Source organism: Rhipicephalus microplus, chromosome 7 (assembly GCF_043290135.1).
Source record: "Rhipicephalus microplus isolate Deutch F79 chromosome 7, USDA_Rmic, whole genome shotgun sequence".
NCBI classification, from domain to species: Eukaryota; Metazoa; Arthropoda; class Arachnida; order Ixodida; family Ixodidae; genus Rhipicephalus; species Rhipicephalus microplus.
Window position 1 is genome coordinate 143516464 of NC_134706.1, and position 14723 is coordinate 143531186.

Genomic DNA, 14723 nt, shown 5'->3' on the forward strand with positions numbered 1-14723 from the left:
ACGCCATCGACCCGGCTGAAACAGACGTTGACACGCGTGCTGGAAGAACGCTTTGAAGTGAAACTCAGTGTAGCCTTTACTCGAGTAGACGTTTCTTCGAAACGCAAAGAAACTGGAGCTGGTTTTGCTTTCGTGTAAGCTCTATGGCAGATAAATGAGCCGAAAGAGTGCTTCTACACGATGGGCACTCAAACGTTGCAAGCCGTGGAGACAGTGCAGTGAGAGAGATGACACATGATGAGCGGTGACAGGCTAGGAAGGAAGTGACGCCAACGTGAGGGCACTACAAGGAAGGCATGACCTACTTGACACTGACCCAACACCCCCAGCCAGGGGAGCGTCGTGCGGACGCAGGGACAATGTTACACAGGCTAGTTAAGGAGCTGCTTCGTATCTAATAATCTGCCAATCAACTGTCGCACATATACGCCCACGAGTATGTGCCATAAAAGAATGAAATGAAAGACGATGACCTTAATTTCAGGTCTCGGGGTCCCATGTCGCCCATTTTTAACAAGGTTGGCGCGTTTCTGACTATGAACTTCGTTTGGCCGAGCACCAGGGTACACGTGCGCTTGTACCTATTTATACAGTAAGTTCCTGGGGGCAGCAATTCTGTATTTCGCATAGCAGTGGCAGATGCTCCACAATTTCATCAAGGCTGTGGTGGATTAGGGTACGCTCAGGGGCGTTCGAAAAACCTTACGGGCTGCCTTTAAAGATGATTACCCCCCCCCCCCAAAAAAAAAGGACAAAGCGCCAGGTCGGTGTACACCCCTATTCATTAGAAAAAACTGGTGGGTTCCTGGTCAGCCCTGGGAATTGAACCTGGCATGTCCCGCATTAGAAGCAGACGCTATATCTATGTAGCCAACATTGCGGTTCAAAAGAGGATGTTCTTAATTTTTGGTCTGGCGGTCCCATGCAGCCAGTTTCTCACGGCGTGGGTGCCCTACCAAGCGACTGTAACTTCTTTCTGCCGAGCACCAGAGCGGAAGTGTGCCTGCACATATTTTAACCACTAGCTACCTGGCAGCAGCAATTCTCTGCCTCCCTCATCAGTGGCGGACGCTCCTTTACTTCAGCAAGGCTGCGATTGGTTAAGATATTACCAGGAACCTTCGCAGAAGCCTATTGGGCTACACTTCGAAATGAGCACACAGAAACAACCGAGTGCCAGGTCGGTGTACTTCTGTACCCATCGGGAAAAACCACTGGGTTCCCGGTCGGCACTGGTCGTATAACCTTAGCCACTGCCCCGCTGCCATGGTCTAGTAACTAAGGTACTCGGCTGCTGACCCTCAGGTCACGGGGTTTTATCCCGGCTACGGTGGCTGCATTTTGGATAGAGGTGAAAATGCTTTAGGCTCATGTGCTCCGATTTCGGTGTGCGTTCATGAACACCAAATGTTAGGTATTTTCGGAGCCTTTCACTACAGCGTCTTTCATAGTCATATGGTAGCTGACATATCAATAAATGAATTAACCCACATTGGGAGGGGACACTCTAACCATGTAGCCACCGCAGCAACCATGTATGTTAAGCACAGCAATCGCTACTTTGCGGAAAGGGTTGGATGACGTAAATGACCGGACTTTGAGTTTAATTATGTCATGACCATCAAGTCATATTCGTCAAAGCATCTTAGCCTCCCGTGCAATTATTGCTTCGCGCCAAGCTAAGGAGGTGATCTCGATAGCATCTAAAGGTATGCAGCTACCTAAATAGATAACTAGATAGATAGATAGATAGATAGATAGATAGGAAGAGGTAAATAGATAGATAACTAGACAGATAGATAGATAGATATATATATATATAGATAGATAGATAGATAGATAGATAGATAGATAGATAGATAGATAAATAGATAGATAGATAGATAGATAGATAGATAGACCATCAATGGGCCTGCAGTACGCAAACAAATGTTTAGTATTTAAAAACAAAAACGTAGGGGAAATATAGTCTCTTCTTAACATTTCGTAGCACTAGTGGCTAGTAACCATCACGTCATTAAAAAATAAGCACCAATTGATCGAAGTGCGAGGGGTATCATTTTTAGATTGCCTTCTGTACTGCATTGTCAAGCAGTTGCACATGCGTCCTGTGTTCTCTCGCACGGTCATCGTGCGGGATCAATAATAGGAGTTGAAGTTTCGCTAAGCGAAACCTCCCTACCATCATGAGGGACGCCGTACTGAATGGTTCCGGAAATTTTATCCCCCTAATGTTCTTTACCCGGCAGCCTAGTGTTACCACACGTGCATTTTGTACTTTGCTACTACGAAAAATCCGAAAATGCTGTAGGTCTGCGTACTCAAATTGAGGGCAGGTTCAAGAACGTCAGATGGATGAAATTTTCGGAGCCATTCACAACGGCATCTCTCATATTCATAATGCGGTTTCAAGACGTTAAACCCCTCACAACAATCAATCAGTCAATCAAACAATCAGTCAGTCAATCCATGAAAAATTCACCGTTGCGGTAGGACCTGGTTCCGTGATTTTATGGTGACACGTTCGAATAATTACACTTCGTTTTTGTGGGCTCTTCCTTACGCTAACAAAATTAACAAACAGCATGTAGACGGAAAAGCTAAACCCTTATAGCCCGAACAGCCTTGACATTCCTCATGTTTTACGAGAGAGAGAGAGAGAGAGAGAGAGATAAATAGAGAGGAAAAACAGGGAGGTTAACCAAGCTTGGCTCGGTTGGCTACCCTACACTTGGGGTGGGGGAAAAGGGGGATAATAGAACGAAAAGAGACAGAAAAGAAGAGGAGTAAGAAAGAGAAGCATATACTATTACTATATACTGAGTATATATACTAGAGAAGTATATACTACTATTTATATGTTTTACGAAGAGCAATAAGAGCCAAGGCGCTGACTGCACATGTAGGAAGAGCAGTGAGGGTGAAAAATACATGACGCGTAGTTGGCTACGAGCACTTTTAAGGCTTTTGTCCTCTCTGTCCTGTAGTTGGACGCTTAGCACTCGTAGTGGTCTAAAAACACTTTTAGGGCTTTTGCACACTCCGTCCTGTAGTCAGACGCTTGTATGAGTTAAGGTGCATTTCCCACTCGCAGCAACTAGGAAAGTAACCAGCTCTAACTCGAGAGCCAAGGAGCAATGAACTTACGGGAATTCATGAAGCAACTACTTGAAAGCCGTCATACATGGCGAACAATGCTGCCGAATTCCAGCAGACCCTACTCATTGCTTAAATCGATATCATGTGAAGCAGCCTGCGAATAGCACGCTATGCCGCTTTTTCTTGTCTTGACCCGCCGCGGTGGTCTAGTGGCTAAAGTACTCGGCTGCTGATCCGTAGGGCGCGGGTTCGAATCCCGGCTGCGGCGGCTGCATTTCCGATGGAGGCGGAAATGTTGTAGGCCCATGTGCTCAGATTTGGGTGCACGTTAAAGAACCCCAGGTCGTCTAAATTTTCGGAGCCCTCCACTACGGCGTCTCTCATAATCATATAGTGGATTTGGGACGTTAAACCCCACATATCAATCAATCAATCTTTTTCTTGTCTTGATTCCAAGCGTTGCCAGTATGATTGACGTCATTATACACTCTCACTACTTCTGCGCATGTCAATAACTTATCACGCTTATTTACCATACTGGCGCATGAATGTTAGTTCAGTTTTATCAAAACGAAGATGGCACTATGGTGTGGGCATCTCGATGCCAACGATCCTATCCTGCTATCGAGGCAACCTATTGATGGGTACAACGTAAGTAGCGGACAACTCTCTACGTGTGTGTGGGCTCACTAGCTTTCTTTTTTCATAACTCCTCAGCAGGAGCTTTAGTTTTCCCATATTCCAGTAGGTAAAGTTGTGGTGTGCGGTCGGATAACGTGTTCCGTAGCGACTACTACGTCGAGGGCGCCATTTTTATAAAATTCAGAACAACTAACAAACACGAAATTTATGACAATCGATATTTCTCGAGCGTGGCTTTCTGAGCTTACAGGATTGAATATTTGAGTGCGTTTCTCAAAAAGGTGCTTAACTGACACTAATATTTTGCTGTCGAAGATTAAGTACACAAGTTTTACGCAAATAAAAGCATGAATTCGAGTTGGAAATCAGAAGAGCACATGAAGCCCGCTTCATAGATTGTAGGTACACGGAACCGTTTCGCCAGCGTGGCCAAGCTTTCCGGGCGCGCGCATGCTCAGTTTATAGCCAGTAGTGCGGTGCACAAAATATACTTTACGTTTAGTGGTGTTTCGGAGAGAATAAAAATTTTAGTGCGTTGAAGGTAACGTGAAGCGAATGTGGCAACATCGAAAAGATAGTTCATATCGCGGTAAAAAAAACATCTTAAGAAAATTGCGTTAAATTTATAAAAAAAATTTTACGAGAAACATTTCTGATTTTTAATTTGCTTAGTACAACTGGTAGAAAAAAATAAAAGAACAGCTAGACCTGTAGATGTGGACGCGTCCTCACGAAGAAATAATTTTTTATTTTTACGACCCTTATACCATTCGTTTTTTTACACCAAGCAATGAATGACAATGCCTAGTGCCTTAGAAACAAAAAAATGAGATATTTATATCATTTAATTTGGTAGTTATGGATCCGCTCAGTGTCTCTTTGTGTTGGCATCGTGGCCTCTACGATCATGCGGCAGCGCGCGGCCTCAGTAGATCGCGTAGGCCCCGTATACTACCAATAAATCTAAGCGTGATGTGCTTCGACTCGGTCACATTGCTAACCAATCTTTCTCAGATTCAACAGCGTTACTAGTATTGTATGAAACAAATATGGCGTTTCTAAATACTGTGTCACCCCTGTCTCAGCCACTAAAAAGTATCGCTTCCTATCAACCTTGAGGAGGTGAAAAAGCTCCTCATGTTCCCGGCAGCAGTAAATCAGTCGTTTCACTTTTCTGGTCAACAGACAAGTGCGTTACCGCTCTGACAAGCAGCGCAACGAACTTTGTCAATTGTCAATAATAGAAGATTTCACAGGTAAAAGTGATAAATATTTCAGTGTAGATCACTCCATATTATATTTATTGCGTGTTCATTTCTTGTCTGCCGTATCGTAGCTGTCGCTCGGTTGGCAGACCATCGGTACCATAGTTCGAAGTTCGCAGGCTAGGTACCTGCCCATTGCAAGTCATCTTTTTGTTCACTTTTATTTCTTCACGTTTGCATTACAATTACTACTGGTGCACCCGCCTTACTTTTTTGGCATTATTTTGCGATATTTATTATTAAATGAAGGCATGTAGGTTATTCTGGGCTGAGAAGTATGTTAACAATAGGAGCGCTGTAAATTTAGTGCCACTGTCAATAAACTCCGGAAATACATTAATAGCCCTCAAGGTAAGTGATGAATCCATCAGGAGGGGGGGGGGGATCCATCGACGCATGGCTTCTGACTCGAGTATTCCCGACCTGCATTTGCCGTTGACGGTTGCCACCCGTGTGTAATATCCTGTCCTGAATTTTCTGCGAGTACGCGTACTGTTTTTTCCGCAATTATTGGCAAACTCCCGTTATACAGCAGTGTCAGACATTCTAACAAGGACTACTTTAATAAAAGATTTGCAATTTTTTCTGAACACTTAATGACCCATCATCCTTGAAGGATTTTGGAAGCGAGTTTGTCTGAGAATAAATATTGAAGTGTTCGTAACTTGGAAGATTGACGCTTATAAGTTGTACATGGGGCTGCTAATTAAATACTGTTTGACGAATGTTCCCGTGCACTTCACTGCACTGCTGTTCTTCACAGCAGAGGACAACGATTGATTGATTTGTGGGGTTTAACGTCCCAAAACCACCATTTGATTATGAGAGACGCCATAGTGGAGGGCTCCGGAAATTTTGACCACCTGGGGTTCTTTAACGTGCACCCAAATCTGAGTACACGGGTCTAAGCAGAGGACAACGGCTTTCATTCTTAATTAGACGACAACTATATATGTGCGACGCATGTAAAGTTTGATTTTGTTGTTTCCGTCGTAATCAAAAAGTTATTTCGTCTGTTATCGCCATGGCTCAATATGAAAAAAAAACTTGAGCTAATTGGATTCCGAATGAAACACTTCGCCGCTATCATAACGACGAAGTGTCACAAGTGAAACCTCTATAAACCAAATGAAAGAGGCCTATTGCGTAAGACAGCATGTGACTAACATGTCAATGTGTGTGTACGAGGAGGTAAACAAGCAACTTCGCACATAAATCACAAAATATTTAAAACTAGGTGTTTCCTTTTTGTTATGGGCTGTTCCAATGTGTTCTAATTATTGTTATTTCCAATGGCAATGTGTTGAATATTGTTGTTTTTAATTTTATTTTTAATCCTTTCTTTTTTTCTCGCTTCCTGTTCATTTACTCCGATCACAAGTCTGTTGGTTGGCACTGCTGTAAACCTGCGAAAGTGTACCTTGTCGGGGCAGAAGCTCGTCAACCTGCTTCTCAGTTTCTTTGTTTCTTTGTTTGTTTGTTTCCCTGGGATGATCGCTCATACCCACTCAGGGGGATTGGCTAAGAAAGCGTAGTGAAGTTTTTCTGTGATCATTTTAACTATGTGTAATGAATTTGTATTATAGTAAGACTAATGTAAGTAAAACAACATAAAAAAGAGCAAACGAGAAAAAAAAGAAAAGTCAAGTTGAGCAATTTTGAGATTTGAGGTGTTACGATTTCCACTCAGCTGCGTTCACTTCACTTTTTTCCTGGGGAGTAGTAAATATTAATTTTTTGATTGAAGATCACAAAGGTATACGCTTAGTTGCCTGAATATATTCGCAAATGGCAATGAAAGCATCCTGGTGGCAATGTCCCAAAAATAAGGCACCAAAGCTTAGCGCCGTTTCCGCCGTCAATCTAACGCCTATTTTCAGAAATGGAATAACTAGTAACCTTTTTCGAAATATAGCGTAGCGGTAACAATACAAAAAATATTGTTCTAGTGATTTGATTTCTCCGCAGAATGCGCAGAGGGGTGATGTTGTCTGACCAGCTCTGTGTAGATACAGGTTTAAGGGGGGAACACGGCAACAAAATTTAGTGATTAAAACTTCCAGCTTTCTAGACTGGCTCCAGTTGTAGTTGTAGTTTTTGTAGTTGTTGTTTTCCTCTGCACTGGGATCACACGCACTGGAGGGGATATGCTGAATATAACGTGAATTTCCCTCATGACTTTCGCATTGCTTCATTTCTACGAATGCTAGTTAGTTTTTCTGATTTGAAGTGTCAGTATTGAATTCAAAAATATGCGGTGAGAAGTTTCGCCTACCTTCCTTCCTCTTATTCTTGAACAAAAGTGAATAACCAAACAGTATTATCATTGTTCTCAATGCTTCGAAATATTACACAAATTCATATCTTGAAAATAAATCGTGTGAACGCACAATCTCTATTTAAACGTCTGGAAAGAATATCCCAGACCTATGGTTTGTTCATTAAAAGACTTCAAGGCCTGTTCTAATAGCCACAAGCATACTTTTCGAAGTTACTGCCACTGATGAAGTTGTGCTTGGTTCTATTGATGATTATCAGCTTCGAAACTACCTCTGAACAAGGAAACCACCTTTTCAACACTGAAGTTTTTCAGATATATCCCAACTGTCGATCGAATTTTTCCAAAAAAAAGGGGAGCCCTATTGCCAACATTATTTGAAGGGCGCGGACTTTCATTGAGGCGGGCAAATTGGCCGGGGTACATGCAATCGGAATATATGCTCCAAAGTTTTCATGCTTACAATGCGTCCGCATTGGTTTATAAATTTATTCTCTTCTCTACGTCAGCGTCTTCGGCTTGGATCCCTCGTTGGCGCTAGCAATGTGAATCACTACACTCTCCGGACCAGCTGTCGTTCCCCTCACGCAAGTAATATGGTACCATATTTCCTGTAGACACCTCCTCTGTTCTTCCACTTGGCCGAGAATTATACAACGAGTGTAGAAATCCCTGTTCCTTGGTCGTTTCAACAGCAAGGTATGAAAAGGTGATTAAGGCTTTTGAGTCCAATGCTTTTCTACCAGTAACATGGAACCGGGGTTGATCTCTGGCATTATCGTGCTGGGGCGACAATCAATGTTTATGTTCATCGTACTTCTGTGTTTTTGCTGTTGCAGATGTCATTGTTATACATGATCTTGGGGCGTTTCTTCAGCGTGACACAGCCAACTAAGCCCAGATCTTCGTCTGCTGGCAACCGAAAAAAAAGTGCTGAATGCAGCTAATTGTGGGCTAAAACCTTTGATTGATATGTAGGATTTAACATATCAAAAGCACCTTATGATTATCACAGATGCTGTAGTGGAGGGCTCCAGAAATCTGAACCATCTGAGTTTTTTTAACGTGCACCCAAACTGGAGCACTTGGGCCTGCAACATTTTTTCGCGTCCATTCAAAATTCAGCCGCGGCAGCTGAGATTCAATTCCGTGACCTGCAGGTCCGCAGTCGAGTACCTTAGTCACTAGACCACCGCGGCGGGGCTTGGCTGCATCAGATGCTGGCGATGTAGAACCTCTTAGGGTAATGTACGGCTTCCTCCAAAGCACCCTTTCATGCTCCGTCAAACTCCAGGTATAACTTTTTTACATTTTGTGCTCTCTAGTCATAAGTTCGGTAAGAGAATCAGCCTCCGGATGATGAGGTGCTAAATAAAGAAGCCTGATGTTTCTTTCTAAGGCCCAGTTGCGTTTGCGTAGGTTCTAGCTTCTAAACGCTGGCTCATTGTCTGCAACGATGACTTTGGTGAGCTTAAAAAGTTCTCTCTGCAACAGTGCTGTTAAAAATTTGCGTCTTCTCTTCCAGCTTTGGCATCCACAAAGCACGTGCACTCATCTGACACGATGAGAAAAGCTTTGGCTCTTCAGATGCTTTCACTTTTTCTTTTAACTAGAGAGAAGTCAAAGTAAACCACTTCGATTGTGCGGTTGAGCATTCAGGCAATACCAATCTATTTCCCCGAGCTTTATATTTCTACTAGCATTTGGCACTCTTGGAATGTTTTTGCATAATGAGCAACATCTGCTTTCTTGTTTTCTTATTTAGGTCGCTGAGTAAACATGTAATGCCTTCCACAATCGGTCATTCCCTCCTGAGTGTAAACTGCTGTGATAAAATTTGAGCACTTGCGGCACCTTTGTTTCTGGGATATACGTATTCTGATTGCGCATTCCTATGTCTCGCGTGACATCCCAAAATTTCTGCAAAAAAATGCTTTCGACCGGAATTTATTGTGGCTCTTGGAGGCTTGAAGTCGGGGCAAGGCGTCAGCATCCTGGTCTTCTGGCCCGGTCTATGCATCATGTCGAAACTGAAGTTTTGGTTCTGTCTCATCCATGGAGCTGTTCTGCCCTTGGGCCATGCAAGTCGCAATAAATAGCTCAACACCTTGTTGTCAGTAAAGAGGTTAAAATGGTTGCCTTCCAGGCAACTTCTGAATTGCCTGAAAGCTAATATGACCGCTGTAGTTTTCTTATTTTTGTGTAGTCTTCCTGTGTCTTCGTTAAAATGCAGGAATAGTGGCTGAAGGCTTTAAGCTCTCTGCCAGGTGGATTGTGTTCAGCACGTTGATACATAACGACGCCTGCAGCTTATCGAGCTACATCTGTATGTATTTCCAACGGCACATCTCAGTCGGGCAGTAGTAGTACATGTTCGGGCAAAATGGCTCGGACAATCTGCGAGTAGCTCTTCTCACATTCGCTGGATCAGATGAAGGGAATTTTTTTTTCAGTCAATGTGCTCAAACATTTCATTGCTTGGCATGGTTCTTTAAAAATGCACAGAAATGACATTTGAGTAAAAGAAACACTCTTAAAAAGTGGATTCTATAGGGTTTTGTCAGCTTATTAATGTACTGAGCTCTCTGCCCTTTAGTGCTCTTGGTTTGCCCGTCATAATCTCTTCCCAGAAACACTACTTATCTGCGAATGAACTTACTCTTCTTCGTGTTGGCCCTAAATCAAGCGAAGCTAAGTGCCCAGATGACCTTATCTAGGTGCTCGCAATGATTTTTCTGCGTTTTTGAGAATATAATAATGTCGTCCATGTTAATGATACTGAATATTCCAATGAAGCCCTAAAGTACTTCATTGATCGTCATTTGTAACCATTGTCCAGAGTCCTTCCATACAAAAGGTAGTCTGTTGAATTCGTAAATACTGACAGGGGTGACTAATGAAGTGAGTGTTTTGTATCTTCTTTTAGCTGAACTTGCCAGTACTTTTTACATAGGTCAATCCGGAAAAATACTGACACCTTCCGGTTTCTTCATTGATCTTATCAATTCGTGGCATAGAGTATGGGTAAAGATCAGTTGGTTAATTTATAAACCTGTAATCTGTGCACAGACAAAATAATCGATGTTCTTTCACAACAATTGTAAAGGGTAAAGCGAAAAATGAAGTGAAATGCCTGATGATTCCTGCCTCCAGCATTTTTGCAGCTTCTTCTTCAAGTAGAATTTCTTGTCATGATGATTTTCTCTTTACAATAATGTTGTCTCGTAACAGAAAAGCTACCTCAATGAATTTTGTGGTTTCAGGTATGCACCAAATTCACAAAAGGTCCAAAAACATTTATGGTTCATCTTCTCTGGTAGCCGGCCAACGATAAGCCTTGTTTGATTCAGCGCACTACTTTCAGATCCTAACTTGGTCATTCGAAATTAGGGTATTCTTCACGGGCATCATATCAGGCCTTGATAAGACGCCGTCGAAATTGAGTTTGGTTACTACTAGAACTTCAACATTGAACTTCTCGCCTTCGTACTCCTGACAAACTGGAACCCATCTCTAATACTCTTGACAAGAACCATCATTGCTGCACACACAAATCGGTTTCCCATGTACAATATCTCTAGTGTTTACTAGGTTCTAGTATTTAAACTGACATAGGCGTCAGTGTCAACCAAAACTGACAATGTGTGACCATTTACTGGCATCTAGACTTTCACAATTTTTTTCTTCACGAAAAGACTGTTTTTTGGACAATGTGGCTCTTTTCAAATGGGCTGTGACTGTACACTCCGTCACATGCTTGTGTGTCTAAATTCAATGTTGGCTTTTGGGGCACCTTCAGCTGTGGGTGCATTCTATCCACAGTAATTACCCCTAACGATCTCATCCTCTTCCTCAGGTGTCTTGACCTCAGGTGCTGTGATATACCTCAATGCCGAGAGTTGCTCGTTCATAGAGCTGAGTGATCTCTCTAAAATGTATCTTTGACAGTACTTTGTCATGCCACGGATGACCATGGCGACAACGGAGGAGTGCGACCATGATGGATCTGCTGTAAGAAGTCAGCTTCACTTTTCGAACACGCACTCTCTCATAATTGTGCATTTTTACATTATCCCAAAGCTCTACAAATTGCCCTAAAAAAACTTGTGATGTTTCTCCTTCATGTTGCCAAAGAAGTGTGTGCATATGAAGTTATCATTCCAATAGCAATTCTATGGACACCCTCAGCTGGATATCGCCGCTGGTGTCGGCGTGGGCGTTGATGTCATGAACCGTATATGTATACGTATGCATATATATAAAAACGCAAGAAAAAAAGAATCCGGCGTGCGGAACTGAACGTGGGACCTCCACACCGTGAATGCTAGGCGTTAACCACTGAGCCACCGAAGGATTCTTAGTCCTTTATTGACTTGCATATCAAGGCGGTTCACCTTACACATATTTACATATTGGTCCAAATACAAGTGCGTCTAAAAATACACGCACAAAATTGATTAAAATACCGTCAGCTCTTAGCTGACTATTGATCAATACTTTGGCATTCTTAACAATGGCTCAATGCATACAATCGAGTCTGGTACATCCTCTTGGCCCTTCAACACTTCAAAGAAATGGCCCACAGATTCGTGAAAATATTGGTGGACAGATAGCACTTCTACATACGCGTTTTCAAATGCACATCGGCGTTTCCATTTACTGTGCAGGGTCACAAGCATGATTAGATGGTAACATATGCCTGCCTTGCTTTTAACAAAAAAAAAAACGAATGCCGTTTAAACTTAACGGTATTTCTTTTTTAGAGTTCTCTGTAATACGTCCCAGAGAAAGACCCCGCTCCAGCAATCTATAAACACGTGTTTATTATTTACGGTAGGCTACATAAGTGGCGTTTTGTGCTCCATGGGACGAATAATTCCCCATCCCGCAACCACGATTTAAGTGGTAAGGTACCAGTATGTATTAAAAAAGTTTTGACCCCCGTGGCTACAAGAATTCTTTTAACATGTTTCAGAACATCCTGTCCTAAGCCTGCAGAATATAGCTGACGGTACAATGGCACATGTAGTAAAACATCGACAAGGTCTGAATACAATTTTTTACGTGATTCTTCAGTCCGATATTCAAAAAAATCTCACTGACAGATAGTGAAAAGACAAAACAATCGCCTTTAAGTAACCTTCTATTTGTCCGTGCACATTTGATGACGATACGAGAAATCCCGGCAGCACTCTAGACAACCTTCGTTATATAGCAGTTCTCAAAAAAAGGTCATATACATCACGCAGGAAAAGAAACGATTGAAAATTTGTCTTGCGTACAAAAAACTAATCCGACCCCACCATCTTGAATTTTTAGAAAGAGGTTTGTGCGGCTCGATCTTTCCCAGACAGAGCTCGAAATGAAAACTGTAAATAATCTGTGTATTTTCACTACACTTATTCCGCTGCAGTGCAAAACTTGCAATACGTAGCACAGCGTGCTCACTACAACAAAGTTGCTCATTGTGGCCGTGCGAATATCAACATACCCCAGCCTTTTCATTTTTCTACATCACTGCGCAATGCTTCTGTTTCTCTGAGCCACCGAGGAATACCTCCTGCAACGTTCAAACAGCCAGCTATTTATATCTATTCCTTACCGCTGTTGGTGGGCATCTCGAGGAGAAACTACCGTGTATTAAGCATTATCGGCAAGATGGCGCAATGAGCGCATGGCGGCTCTCATCTCTCACGCGTAATTTGGCTCACGGAGAGAGGGGAGTGTACAATCTTTCGCGTGCCCTTATGTCCCGGTCGGAAGGATCATACGTCTTGGCTGGCGTTTGGCTTGCACTGGAGCAATTCTGTGGTAGTTAGGGGCTCAAAAAGGTCTCTGAAATTGTTGCACAGCCTCCGTCTGCTTTTCATGCACAGCGACGTAACAACTGATACGCTTATTCTCGTTCATCTATACCTGTGAGTACGTTCCGTGCGTCATTTGTGCGTGAGAAACGCGGGGAACGTTGCGATATGCTTGCCATTCCGCGCGTGACCTTCAAATTTGTTGATACCATGTTCATTGCTTTGCCATTGCGGCAAAGCTGTGACATTTTTATTTGGAATCACTTCCGCGCGTTCCCACAAAAAAAAAAAAGACCTCAAATTAGGACACGGTCTTCGTAGCTCATCCACTTGTTTCTCGCCCATACAAATACACAGAAATCCAGCCAGGCATCAGCGCTTGAATTACCATCAAACACGTTCGCTCAAACAAAACTTTTTTCATCTCTCCTATATTTGCAACTGAGACAATAAGTTGTAAATTCTGCTGTTCCTGCTTCAAACATGGCATCTGCACTTCAAGTAAAGTATCAGACACTCCTTCACTGCGCGTGTCAGTGAGATTTGTTGGTGTTTGAAGTTTACGCAGCGGGGAAGCTTTTACCAAATTAGATGCCAAATCATTAAGAGTGATGATCACAGACATGCTAAATTCAGCGAGGAGGTCATTCACAGTAGTTCAGGTGATATGGGCTATTGTCTCCAGAAGGCTCGGAGTAGTAGTGGCTTCCTGTAGCTCCACTTGTCTCTGGCCCTCTGCTTGGAAGCCCACAATAAGAGGTTGTTCTTGACGACGAGTGAAGTGGTATTCAATGTGTATTTGCAGGCTCCTGACCTCGATTGCGCCGTTGTAAAGATTTTATGCAGATAATGTGACTGCTTAGGTTCACTGACACAATTTACTGATGCATACTTTTTCATTGATTGATTTATTCTATTGACACAGTTGCTCTGCAAGGTACTCAATTTACTATATGACATGCCCCTTTCAAAAGAAAGAATATCATGCTACAGATAAGACATTATGCCACAGAAAAAGGCTGTGAAGACACTCCTGCACTTTCTGCGTTCAACCGGTATCTCCAAACGACTGTGATTGAAGCACCCTGCATGCGTGTGCATGTGCGTGCATGTGTGTGCATGTGTGTGCATGTGTGTGCATGTGTAGGCATGCGTAATGTTTTTCCTCTTTTTTATCTTTCTCTATCCTCTTTTCGAACCTTACTTCCCCACCCCCAAAACAGGTTAGCAAACCAGTTATTCTTTTAGATTAACGTCCCTGTTTCTTCCCACTATTCATTTCTCTCCCTTCTCTACCACGTTGTCGTCTTCTGCTTGGATCCCCTTCTGGCGCTAGCGATGTTGATCGCCACACAGCATTAATCAACCAGTGAATGGGTGAATGACTGAATCGGCGACTTTTATTTTCCTTTATCTTTCGTAACAGGAGACTTGACAGCGGGAGTACAGCTTCACCAGAAATATCATTGCAAAGTAATTGAGCGGCTACTCAAGCGCAATGTATAATAATAATAATAATAATAATAATAATAATAATAATAATAATAATAATAATAATAATAATAATAATAATAATAATAATAATAATAATAATAATAATAATAATAATAATAATAATAATAATAATAATAATAA